Genomic DNA, 13,722 nt, shown 5'->3' on the forward strand with positions numbered 1-13,722 from the left:
CTTTGTCTTAAGCTCCAAATTGTGTTTTTATCGAAGGGCTATATGGATCGCTTGGCAAAATGTCATCCGTCAAGCTGTCGATGAATCCATCCCTTCATTTAATGATCAGCCTACCTGATATGCATTTTACATGGCTCCATATACCTTTAATGGGAATCAATGGAAAGCAAATAACGCTGGAAGCCAGTGAGCTGCGTGTCAGACGGATGTGGAGACCGGTTATTTGTCAATACACGCAGCTCTGGTTGTTAGCCGGGCGTCTTTGTGCTGCACACGCCTGGATGAAGGTGGCTACAAAGGTGGCTCACTGTGGGTTAGAGCCTGGCTTACGCGCGAGCCTGTGCAATCCCGCTTGCTTTTTTTTTTTCTTCATAAACTAAGAGAGTGAAAGAGACAGAAAGAAGGGATGGGGTGGAAATGATGAGGGCAGAGCGAGAGAAAGACAATTAATGAAGGGGGAGGAAGAAGAGATGGAGAGCAGGAGGCTTAAATAGGATGAAGTGAAAGGGCCAGGAAGGGAGAGGGAAGGGAGTGACGGCCATTCGACATGGTTTCAGTTAAATACTGATTTCATCATACGACTGGGGAGGGGTGGTGGCGATGGCGATGGCGGCTGTGGTTGTGGCAGCTCTAAAACACATAACTTTTTACAAAGTGAAAATCAAATATTAAAAATGACAGGCCTTATAAGTGTGCTGAGTGAGCTCGGGTCACGGAGGGAGGGAGGCGCGGGCGGCTTGTCAGCTACTATCTGTCAGTGCGAATTAGAAACAATCAGGGCCGAGTGAAAGGGAAGGTGATTGTTATTAAGCGGCGGGGCCCTGCGAGCGGGCGCCCCAGATGTGGCCGTGCATATAAAAGAACAGGAAGCCGGCAGTTTAATTCAGGAAGCTCGCCGAGTGCTAGCGAGCAATGCCACAAAGGAGGAGAGGGAGGTGGTGTGCCGGGAAGAAGGGGGGTGGGGGGGGGGGGGGGCAAAGGATATGAGGGGGTTGGGGCTTGTCACTAATATGCTGGAAGTTACTTTGATAAGACATTAGGCCTTTTTGTGGAATGACGCACCTCCTTTTTTTTTTTTTTTTCTCTTCCCCCCCCCGCTCATCCATCTCTGTCCATCCCGCACGGGGGACGTGGCGGGGTCTGCCCGTAGAGAGGGCAATGGGAAGTATCGCTGGTGAAATCTAGATAAGTCCACCTTAACACACACACACGCGTAAGAGAATGAGGTGGGGGGGACGGACGACGACAGCCAAGCCCATATATCAATTACAACCAATATTTCAATTATATCCTGGGAGGGTGATGGAATGGAGAGAGAAACCCCTGAGTAGATGTGTGTGTGTGTGTGTGTGTGAGTGTGTGTGTGTGTGTGTGTGTGTGTGTGTGTGTGTGAGTGTGTGTGTGAGCTCCTGTCTCACACCCAATCCCCCTGAACGCTCTCTTCTTCTTCTTTCTTTTTTTTTCCCTCCTTCTTTTTATAATCACCTGACAGTCCCTCCGTGTCTCTCCCTGAGCTGCTGTCGATGTTTGGTCTACGTGCGCGGAGACTTTTTTTTTTTCTCCCCCCCCCCCTTCCCGTGCTTGTGGACAAGCGCATTGATGGACGTGGACATGACTCGGCTTTGACTCCTTTGGTATCCTGTTATCTGTCAAGTTGCCCTCCTACCCCCTCTAAAACTCCTTTGAGACATCACCGCCCACAGATCCCTATCGGGGAGAAGGGGAATGAGTGGGGGTTGCTGGGTAAGGTGGTTGATGTGAAAGGGGGGGGGGGGGGGGGGGGGGGGGCTGGTTGATGAGTACAATATGCGAGTCAGGGGAGGGTGGGGGTGTTTGAATGACAGGGAGCAACAGTTATCTGCCAAGAGGCTGCAGACTCAAAGGCACATTGGCCATTGTGACACCGCCACGCAAACTGTGAACAACTCGCTGGAGGGAAAAAGAAAACGAAAGCGTAACTTTTCATTCGAATGGAGATCAAACAAAGTCTAATCACATAAATAGGAATAATAAAAACACAAGTACTCCCAAAGATAGATTTACGAGGGGCTTCATTTGACCGTGCTGGGAGCCAATCGCGCGCCTCCCTCCGAGACAGAAAGTCAAGTGGATCCATTGCCTCTCAAATAGTTTCACTTAACACTGGTTACGTGAAATCAATGCGAAGTACAGAAGAAAGACGGAGCAGAAATGAAGGAGGTTGTTAAGATAGTTTCTTTCATATAGTGCCTCTGTCTCGGAGCGCGAGGGGCTTTGATTTCTATTTACTTTGTAGTGAGAGATATCGCAAGAAATTATCCCTCCCCTTAAGAATCACTGATCATCCAATAGGTTGAAATAAAGCAGGCTTGTCACATGCTCCCTCTCTCTCTCTCTCCCTCTCCCTCTCTCTCTCTACATGTCTCTCTTTCGCATCGTCTTTATTGTGGTGATCAGTCGAACACTCGCCTAACACAAGCCGTCTCTGGTTTCCACCTCCTGGGTTTTTCCTCTCTCTGTTGCCGCTGCCGATGTGGCGGAGGTTATATGGTGTTAAACACAGGAGCTGCTAAACGTTCCCCAAGGTAATAACAGTCGGCGTATATACAGTGCCGCGCTGTACGGCGACGGGAAGTTGCTGCCAAGTGTGGAAGCGATGCAGAATGGAGAGAAAGACGCGAGACGGTGTGTGTGTGTGTGGGGGGGGGGGGGGGGTGAAAGTAGAAAGAAGGAAAGGAAATAAAATAATTAACAGACAAAGAGGTGAAAAAGAGAGACATGACGGGTGCAGTTGGGAAAGAGGTGGAAGATGGGTTCTTTCTAAACCAGAGGTTTAAATAAAGGCAATGAGAAGTGATACTGATGTTGCATGTATTTATCCGCGACTATTTTCACAGCTTCGAGAATTCTTGGATATACTGTGTTAACTTAACAGCGCCTCAGTGCCTGTGACGTGCGGATATCCGAATCCACTATCAAAACGGTACTTGCCACCTGAACTTACGTTCCATTTACTAGCTTTTCTGAAGCTTTCGACCACCTCTCAGGGGTCTTCATGGGCAACTTTGGCTCACAGGAGGGTTAAGAGTTTTTCCAGCCGTTTCCACCCACGTCATCGACCGGGCGTCAGCGGACGGCATTCGCCATCCTTGAACCGCAGCGAAGCGGAAACTGTCCTAAACTTGTCTCTCGGATGAACAAAGTGTAAAAGTGCATTTGTAAGGTATAGGGCAACAGGAAAGCGATGGCATATCGAGGAAGAAGGAAGTGGAAAAAAAAAAAACAGATGATATGGTTGATGTGGGAGGTGGAAATTGCCCGCCCCTCCCCTCCCCAATCCAATCCCCCTTCCCTCTTTCTCCAGGAGGCCAAATCCAGGCCATGTCTAAGATTTCACAACGATTAGCGAGGGAGGGATGAGGAGGGATATAGAGATGTACTAGAGCAGCATTAGCCATTAATCACCAAGGAGGGAGGGAGGGAGAGACACAGAGAGAGAGAGAGAGAGGGGGGGTCATAAAGACTGTCCTAGCATGGCTCAGCATGGGTCTTGTGCTTTTGCTGTCAGGACCTCCGGGGGTCTTGCGTTTGACTGTGGAACGGGGGTTCAGTAGCAGTAGCGGCTTCCTAATCCAGGGCCATTGGAAAGTGAAAATATACAATATAAAAAAATGCATCTTATCAATGTAATACCAAAATCAAAAGACACTTCTGTGTGCATGGTGTATTTTGCGGTGGAATTGCATTTAATCGTGTTTAGAACAGAATGCAAAGTTTACATTGCTGAGCATTTTGTCTGTAACGACAGCTGGCGTTTAATTTTCCAATCTGGATGAATGACAATACTGGATACTGCTACTCTACATTTACAGTATTTCTTTTTCTTTTTTGTCCCTCATCAACATGTGACTTAAGTCTAAGTAGTCTCGCAAAGCCAGACCTATTTCCACACTTGGCAAGGTCTGGCTCAACCCATTACCATTCTGGTATTGGGTTAACAATTTGCGCCCTTTGCAAAATGGTAACCCGCAGGTAGCGGGACGGGAGGACAATTCCGACTGGAATGGTCGGCCGATGGCAGACTTATCCCAGCAGCCTGCATCCGGTGAGTCAGGCTAGACTCTAAGCTCCCCGACGCGCCTGTGACCCTTGTGGCAACCATTTCGCTCACCTACAAGAGGTTCCGTGTCAACCCAAACGCCCCAAATCCAACGTTCACATGGCGTCCTCTCACTGGACTTGATATGCGAGGTCTGGAGAGAGCCTTCCTTCCAAAAGACTCGATGAACCATCTTAAACCATCTTGCACTGGACAGGACCTACCACCGTGTGCAACCCCGTGTAATCAAGTGGCTAAATCGCGCACTTCACGTGATAACGAAAAAACCATCCCCGCGACAACTGAGCGTCTCCATCCAGGTCAAGAGCGAACCTTTAAAGCCAAGCTAAACGCAGAACGACAACGCTGCCGGTTTTTTTTACGAGCGAGGTCAGTCTCCAACGGCAACATGTTCTCTTAAAACTAAGTAAATATTAAAACGCTGCGAACAGAAGAAAAAAAAAAAAAAAACGTCCACGAATGGCTAAAAGTGAGGAACTTTTTGCTTCCACTTGTGTGTGAGGTGATCTTTCCATCCAGCCTCGTCGTTTTCTACTGTGGCAGACATAAAGTAGTACACATAAGTAGTCAACACCCCCCCCCACACACACACACACACACACACACACACACGCTCATCGCCGAGGTGGGAGGCAAGGTGAAACAGGGTGACCATAAAACCAGAATGGCCGCCACTTAGTGTTCCCCGCATCCCCCTTTCTGTCTCCCCGACTCCTCCTCCCTGCACCCATTCCTCTCTTCTTATTTTTTTTATTTTTTTTATTTTTTTTTTTTCCTGTACTATGAATAAATTTAGTCTGTCCCGGACATGAAAATGTCAAATACCTAAAATACACCTAGGCTAAATAGCATATTAATTTTTAATGCCTGCTCATCCTATGCTGCTATTCTCATATCAGGCCTGTCTGCCAACAGCTGTTGCTGGCACTCTGGCTGGGAATTTATCATCCATCTAGCTAAAGGAGGGGAGAGAGGGAGAGGATAAAAAGAGAGAGAGAGAGAGAGAGAGAGAGAGAGAGAGAGAGAGAGAGGGGAGACATTGTTCAGAAGACAAGGGAAAGGGGAGGGACGGACCTGTGTTTTCATGGATCCCTACCTTGCATTTATATCACCTACACCTCGCAACTTTCTTACTTTGATATACGGGTGGGATTCAATTACACTAATGCCAAACATAAATTGTTCAAGATTCCTTCCTTTTCCCCCACTCCGCGGGGCGTTATAGCCCAGGGTCCCCCCCCCCCCCCCCACCACCACCACCACCACCACCACCACCATACATAAAAGAGAATAAGGAGCAGAGTGGTGACATTGACGCGGGAGGTAGTGACATTGGGGAGAGCGGCAGAGGGAGGCGAGATGCGCTGAAGCAATGTGCCAGTGTGGGTGTTGAATGCCACCCATGTGCGTTTTTAGGTGGCATGTGGTGGATGATTATCATAGATTATCACAATCCAGATTGTTACAAGTTCTGTCTGTGCACATAGCAGCAGTGTACTGTAGCTGTGTGTGACTGCCTCTCTGTGTGCACGTGTGTGTGTGTGTGTGTGTGTGTGTGTGTGTTTTGGTTTAAGATAGCGTGCCTTTGGGGATAAGACTAAATGACGAGTGAATGACGAACAGTTGTGTGAGTGCATGTGTGCATTTGCTCGTGTGTGTGTGTGTGTGTGTGTGTGTGTGTGTGTCTTGTTCTTTTAGGTTTAGAAAAATGTGGAGAAACCTTCAACTTGGGGACGTTTTGCCACAGGCTAAGGTGTGTGAGTTGTGCGTGAGCTTACCTTAACACTCCAACTGCATACTGGAGTGCAACCTGTCTGCTGGGATCAAGTGGCCTCTCGCTGTCACTCCTGACTGACTACTGCTTACAGGAATGGCCACCTAGAGGGAGAAACAGAAGAGGGGGGGGGTAGGTTAGAAGAGGAGGTGATAATGAAATACAGACCTGAGGAAGACGGACAGCATGAAGAAGGAGACAGTGATGGGTGGAGAGGAAGACGGAGATGGCGTGGGAGGAGGAGGGGGGGGGGGGGGGGGGTCAGAATGAAAATGTAACAAATTCGGCGAGCGGCGCAGGCAGAGGTCAAGGGAACGCAGCCGAAAAAGGTTAAAGATGAAATCAAAGCCAGCGCACTGCGGTGCCCGGAGGCACCGCTGAAAATCTATCCCTCCAGGGCAAGGCCACCGCTGACGTGAGGCACACAAGAAGCTAAATACTGCACGCCACTCGGGGATCTTTCATTTTCAACCCGATCAATAAGGGCTTATATTTATCAGGGCCTCTGAGCAGCTTCCACGTCTGACAACCTCCACTTCATTTTTGCACTCCTCCTCTGCTCTTTTCGCCTCCTCCTCCTCCTCCTCCTCACCCTCGCACGCTAAATTGAGCCCCATCGACCATGAAAAGGGGCAGAGACCCTGGATTGCCATTAACCCCCCTCGTGTCACTAGACTGTCTAACATACACACACACACATACACACACACACACACACACACACACACACACACACACAAAATGCCCTGGAGATACAATTCTGCTAAAGGTCTGTCTCCCCCTTCTTTAAAGAAACATGCCGTATCATTATGGCCTTGGCACAGACACCGGCACCTCTTCACGTCTTTTGTTCCTCAAGCTGCCCATGCCACCCAAGACACACACACACACACACACACACACACACACACACACCCTCTCTGTCTCTCACACACACACACACAGACAAACAAACATGTAGGCACGTACTGCCCTGCAACAACCTGATTTCAGTTTCCATTTCAACCATTTTGTACATCCTTTTTTTTCTCCGTTTGTTTGGTTGTTTTTTTGGGGTTTTTTTTTTTTGTAAAATATATTTCAAGTAACAGAAAAATATCAAATCCCAAATTACCACTATAAATCTGAGGAGCATTATGATAAGCGGAAGATTGGGTTAAGGGGGTCTGAGTTAAAATAACTGGCTGTCTAATCATCTGCACAACAATATTTGCTGTGAGGCATTCTAAATAGATTATCGCTAGTCCATCTGTGTCATCATTGATTTATAAGGCATTAAGCTGCTCGGGGAAGAGAGAGGGCCTTGCCTTCTCTGGTGTTAAAGGGGCTTCTTGTCGAAATCAGGGGCACGGCAATGGAACAACCGTGGCACTCGTCTAACCTCCCCTTTAATCGTCAGGCGAGAGGAAGTGAAAATAGGACGGGCGTATCTGTTTTTTGTTGTGTGTTTTTTTTTCAGAAAAAGGGAAGTATGAATCCAAATTTTCTGCATCTCTTTTTGTTTGCCGATACAAAGAGACTGAGAGGAGGGAAGGAAGTACAGGAAAAAAACACACACACACACACACACACACACACACACACACAGAAACAAATAGCACATACACACACACACATGCAGAAAAAAAAAAAAAAAAAAAAACAAGGGACATCATTAACATATGAATGCTATATGCAAATGGTAGGGAGAGAGCAGATGTTGTTGCATTTAATTGACCTATATGTGAATTGCATCCAAACCTTTCAGTGTGTGTTCTGGGCCCACTGAGTACAGTTCTGACTGGCTTTCTAGTACCACTCAACATATGAGCAGGGAGCACAGCCATTTTAGCAGTGTTTAAACGCAGAGAGGGAGACGGCTAAAAATAGAGGAGAGTGGGAATTGTGGGGAGAATGAGCTGTCTGTCGAAACATCCTCAAAACACATTGTTTGTTCTTCCGGTTCTTGTTGTCTCTTTCCCTCCCCGTTATCCTTCACTGACGACATCTCTGCCAAAGCGGTGTGCGTTTCGCTTACTAACAGGTGGCGGCAGAAAAGTTACTTAACTCCATTTGCTCGAGCGCCGCAGCGGAGTGCAATCGGAGGTAATCCGCTACATTTTAACGCCTGTCGTCACATTATTATTGCAGGCTAGACGACCCAGGAGTCTATTAAATAGTGAAACGCGGTGCACGCACCAACTCGCGACGACATTAAAATGCTGCTTACGTGTTAATGCAATTTATTAAAAAAATAACACATTAATACAATTAGCTGCATATAGCACTGTAACACTCTGAATGGGGACATTTTGCACATTATATATATTTTTTCATTTTTGTTCTAATTGAGATTATGCTGACTTGGCGACACCTGCGGTTACTGGTGGTAACAGTGAGTGTTTTATTACTAATGCAGGCAGCGGCCGCCATGTCTTCTACTAATTCTGTTTAAATACCGCTTAATATGTTTCTGGAGGAAACGCAATGTGCTGGATTGCAGCTATTTTTTGGTTATTTTTCCCTCCTCCAGTCAGGACTCTGGCATGTGGTTAGGTTTTTGGCTAAAATCCTTCACCTTTTTCCAACCATAACAGAACGTTTTTGCCTAAACGTACCCATCGGCCGCGGTTCTGTGATTATTTACCTGGGTGGGGGCTACAGGCACGGAAGGCTGTCTCGCTTGGCTCCAACTATAGATGGCTGTTACACTTACACAGCCATTGAGTACGCAACGCGAGCACTCTCGACCCCTTTTCGCTGCTTAATCTGAACTGGGAAGCGGAAGGATCCTGGGGAACAACAAACCTTGGGCTTAAATGTAAACACTTAATACCTAATTTAAGACTTTATTTTGCCCATCGTTCATGAATGCCATAGTTTTAATGGCTTTAGGGCGCTGCCTTCTGTGCTCCCCCCCTTTTTATTTTTATTTTTTTTACGCCCATTCACTTGCATTAGATGGAGGCAGGATCAGGAGGAAGCTAGCGTTGAATTGGCGTGTGTTGTGCGGCTGGGATGGCGCCCACTGGGGATGAGAGCACAAAACGGGCGTGTTTTTGGCGATTCAAATATTTAATTATATTTATTAAGCGTGCTGACTGGCCTCTATTGGCCGGCCTCCGTTAATACCCGTAAAAAAGCATTATATTTTTCAAACTTTGTCTATTTATTATGTTGATTTTTGTTTTGTTTTTATGTAAAATTGCCGGCGTTGCGTTTCTTTCAAAACATATTTGCTGTGGCTAATTTGTAAGTATGCTAACAACATTTTAAGGAGACGTTGGGCCCCAGAGTTCTGTTCGAAATGCAATTGTTTTCAACATTAGGAGGGGAACGTGCACGAGCACTGGCGTTTGTCATATCATGTCCAGTGCAAGCATTGGCATCTTTTCTGTGAGTACCGCAGTCCTGCACGGGGAAAGGTAGACTTCACCAGTCAACAATGAAAATTACAACAGAATGTAAATACACTGAATGGCTGTTGCTGAAAAAATACTGACCATGAATAGTATCAAAAATGGGGTTTAATATTGTGAAAAGTACTTGTGAAAATGAAGAGTATTAGCTCCACTACTTGTAACATCTTAGGCAGCCTGCCAAGGCCCAGATAAAACTGATTTTGTAAGTCTACTCATATTTAGCCCTGTGAAGCCCCCTCCCCCCCCACAACTACATTTGATTCTGCAGGTAGATACAGAGACAGAGAAACACAGAGAGAAAGAGGAGTGAAAGTCACACATTTTACCCTGCAATGTTTGCATGGGTGAGCCATGAAAAACACAGATGCTATTTTCATCTGGGCCTCTGCCTTTCTTTCCCCCCTCCCTCCCTCTCTCTTTTATTCTCTTACTCTATCCCTCTCTTTCTACACCCCCTCCTCCCACCTACCCCCCAATTCTTGGGGAATGTCATTAAATTGTATTAAATAGCCTTTGTCCAGGGGGCAAGGACCACCCGATATATGATAATACATTAATGCCCCAGTGTAGCAGCCACTGAGCCGAGACCATCTTAAGAACAAGCGTGGTGCGCACCATTGTGTGTGTGTGTGTGTGTGTGTGTGTGTGTGTGTGTGTGCTAAAGAAGTGGACGGCAATGCGTGGGGTTGAGAGAGGGGAAAAAAAAAAAAAAAAAAAGATGGAGAAAGGAGGATGAGGCGAGGTGGGGTGGAGGAATGGAAAGAGTGAGTTATAGAGAAAGAGATGGGAAGGGAGGGGAGGGGGACAAGGTGGTGTGGCTGCCTGCGCATGTGGCTCCCTAACAACTGTGACACATACTAATAGAAACATACCTAATAAATTACGAGCTTTCAGGGTCTGGCAAGCTGACATTCTCTCTGTGCGCGGGACAATTTCATATCTGCGGCGCAAAGTCAAGGGGGCTGCTGGACCAAATTGCATCACACAGAGATGCCAGAGGATTAGCATAAAAATTAACACTTAAATTTCAGCTTATTGTCAACCCCACTCCTGCACCGGCTGCCTCACAACAATCAGCTCCTCTTAGAAATCTGATTAGATTCCATGACGCTTATTATCCCAGTCATGTCTGCTTGCCCCCTTCACTTCCACCACACACACACACACACACACACACACACACACCCACACACACACCATTGGCATAGTCAGAGCACCGGCTGCCATGACCGCCCAGACCATTTGTTTAAATGGAATTAAGGAGAAAATAAATCCATACGTGTGGCTTTCCTTTTGACAGATGATGCCTCGTTCTCTGTGTGGGTGTTTATCGTGTGATTTTTGCGCCTTCGGCCTGCGTAGAAATCTGTCCTGACACGTTGATATTGTGTCTTTTGCCGGTCAGGTTCGTTTGAACTCTCTCTAATGCTTTGCTGCAGTGATGGCTGGTGGTCAACCGTAAAAAAAGAAAATATATATATACATATTTTATATATATATATATGTTATTATTCACCATTTTTCAGTAAGATGAATGAGCGTCACGTTGAAGTATTTAGATTACGATCTCACTGATTTGTTTCAGTCTTATAATCAAATGCCACCGTGGTTTTATGTCTCTCTTTAGTTCTGCCCCCTCCCCCCCCTCAAAATTAACTTCATCACATCTCATCCATCCTCAAGTACACAGCCGTCACAAATGCTTTATGTTTACAGCAGAAAGCTGGAATGATGCAAAAGAGAAAAAAAAAAAAAAAAAAATCTCGTTTTGAGATCTCATGAGGCTGTCGCAATGAAATATTTGTCAATAACGCTTTCTGTTGAAGCACATTGCACAAGCATGTACTAAAAGCACAGATCACGTTGGGTGGCTTCGGTAAGACTCTTGATTGTTTAGACAAATGGCATTTCATCGCATCCAGATGTCTTTAAGCTGTGCTCAGCCACCGTCGCTGCTTTCCAAGGCGCAGGCTGGATGTATACAAATATCTCCCCATAACTACATTCCTCATCTGGGCCTGCGAGCGTCACGGCGCTCGTCACCGAGCTTGGATGGCGGCCCGCGGTACGGAGAGCTAACGTTTGAAATTGAAATCTTGGAGGTAATCCTCCAGGGGGGGGCTTGATTAGTTTAGCTCAGTTGGAGGTAAAGCGCGTCACCCCGCCCGCCGATCAACCACTTTTTTGAGGGCTTAAAAGTCAGATTTCGAGGCAAAACCAGATGTTTTTTAATTATTATTATTATCTTTTTTTTTTTAAAAACGCAGCAGAATAGGAAAAGCACACAAGTGGCAGGGAGTGTGGTGCACCCTGGCCGGTACAGGCATTCTAACATAACACTAGTACAAAGGGTCCCGAGTTGAGTAGAGACGGCCACAGGGTTGAGAGAGGCAGAGAGGAGAGAGGGAGAAGGAACAAATCGTCTGATGCTCTAAGTGGATAACAACAGCTCCTGCTATGCAGCAGCGGAGGCGCAGAATAATTTAAACCAGCTACCCTGCTACCCCCTCCCTCTTGTCCACCCCTCTATTCTTATGTTAACATGGCTAAAGAGGAGTGGGCCACCCAGCAGCAGAGAGCAGAAACTTAAGTCCACGCTTCAGGAAAAATAATCCATCTCTCCCTTTGCAATGTAACTTTACACACTTTGCACACACACACACACACACACACGCACGACACGCACGCACATACCGCTTGCTTAGGGAAAGGCTGAAACAGATACAGAAGGGAGAGCAACCGGCACATTTACTGTGTCTTTAAAGCATATTACTTTTCAGACAAGAGTTTGAAGAATAATAAACCGAGTGCTTAACTGGGTTATTTTCCCTTTCAGTTAACGCCACGTAACGGCAAGGCGGGGGCGAGAGGAATTCATAAGTCTTTAAATGCAGAGTAAACACTGCTTTCTTTGTTGATTATAGAGCTCTGTTGTGTTTTTTTGAGGATGTTGCCCCCCCCCCCGCCCCCCCCCTCCCTCCCTCCCTCCTTCCCCTCTTTCTCTGTCTTTGTCTATCTCTCTTTTCCAATCTCCAACCCAGAAGGGCTGCTGTTGTGTTTGGTCTCCAAACAGCACATGTGAGGTACACACATCGCTGACATTTTATAGGTTCAAATCCCCAAGAATGGGAGACGGAGAGGGAGAGTCATATTTTATACCGGCGGTTTATTTTAACGGGCGCTTGTAATTAACGCAGCATGTCCTCTATCTCCCAGCCATCTATGCCAAGGCCTTTATTTAAACAACTTTATTGTGAAATGTTTGCGTTCTCAGCATTCGGCCAGGGCCCACACACAGAATATTATTTCATACTTCGAGGGTAGGGCGGGGGAGTGTGGAAGGGGGTGGGGGGGGGGGGGGATGGGGGGCGGTGTGGGCTTAGGAAGAGTTTATGCTTTGAGCGGTTATTGTTTTTGATTACAGCAAGACTCTTTTTTTAAAATGGATCAGGCCCGGTAACCTTGCACACATACGCACACAAACACGGGTTTTGGCGGCGGGGGGGGGGGGGGGCTCGACTCACGCTGAAGTTGCGAGCGTCTGGAGGAGAACCTGTTTACAGAAGGGGTGTGCGAACCTGAAGCCTTTGCCGGGGCCAAATGTGCAATCTCAGAGTGATTTATGAGAGTAAGATCACACTATTTATGTCCAAATGAGAGCACTTGTTTAATGCCGCTGCTTGGGGGCTTCTTTTGGGAGTGTGTGTGTGTGTGTGAGTTCTGTGTGTTCTTACGTGGGTTTTAATGGAATTTGATGGGGGAGAGATGGAGTGTTTACACTTGTCAAAATGGCCCAGAGTTAACGTGGCGCCCAACGCACACAGGCACACCGTGTATTCTCGCAGGCTATCGCTTCAACTTTGGGAGATCAGACTGTGCGATATGAGCGTCCCATCAAAAGCCACGTGTTCTGCGCATGCTGTTGCATTTTGCGAATCGACTGTTGCCAGGGCAAATGTCTTGCGGTGAGGGCGTGCTCGCGCTCCACACCAGTTCCACAACATGTAACATTTCCTTCTAAAGAAATTCGATAGCTCAGTAGGCAGGAAGCCATGCTTGAGTTTTAAATGCGCGTGGCCGACGCGGTGCGAGCTGTCGCCACATTAGCAGCTCCGTTTCCGCACACTCCTGCCCTCCTGATTTGCCTCGATTGTTCTTTGCGTGTCAACTGCAACTGCCGAGTTGGACATTGGACGGGAGACAAATTTATACTGAAACCAGACGATGAAGTACGTGTTTATCTTATCCTCGCTGTGAGGTCTTATGCACATTTTAGTTAAGGCGTCCCTCATAAACACCAACCATAAATGCACATTAAAACCACATTCAGGCTACATTGTGGGTTTTAAAATAATATATATATATATATATATATAGTCTAGGTCAGCATTGAAATATTTCTGATTCAATCCATTGACCTTCATCAAACACTTACAGCAGATATTCTA

General features: G+C 46.8%; 1 protein-coding gene across 1 annotated transcript in view; it reads right to left on the reverse strand.

Moving 5' to 3' along the window:
• Positions 1-13,722, reverse strand: part of znf536 (zinc finger protein 536) — a 122,310-nt gene that overhangs the window by 85,107 nt on the left and 23,481 nt on the right. The window contains exon 2 of the mRNA XM_070906749.1: positions 5,878-5,977. The gene's annotated coding sequence lies outside the window, so the exon portion shown is untranslated. The remainder of the gene's footprint in view (positions 1-5,877; positions 5,978-13,722) is intronic.

The sequence above is a fragment of the Enoplosus armatus genome, chromosome 1, assembly GCF_043641665.1.
Source record: "Enoplosus armatus isolate fEnoArm2 chromosome 1, fEnoArm2.hap1, whole genome shotgun sequence".
Classification (NCBI taxonomy): Eukaryota; Metazoa; Chordata; class Actinopteri; order Centrarchiformes; family Enoplosidae; genus Enoplosus; species Enoplosus armatus.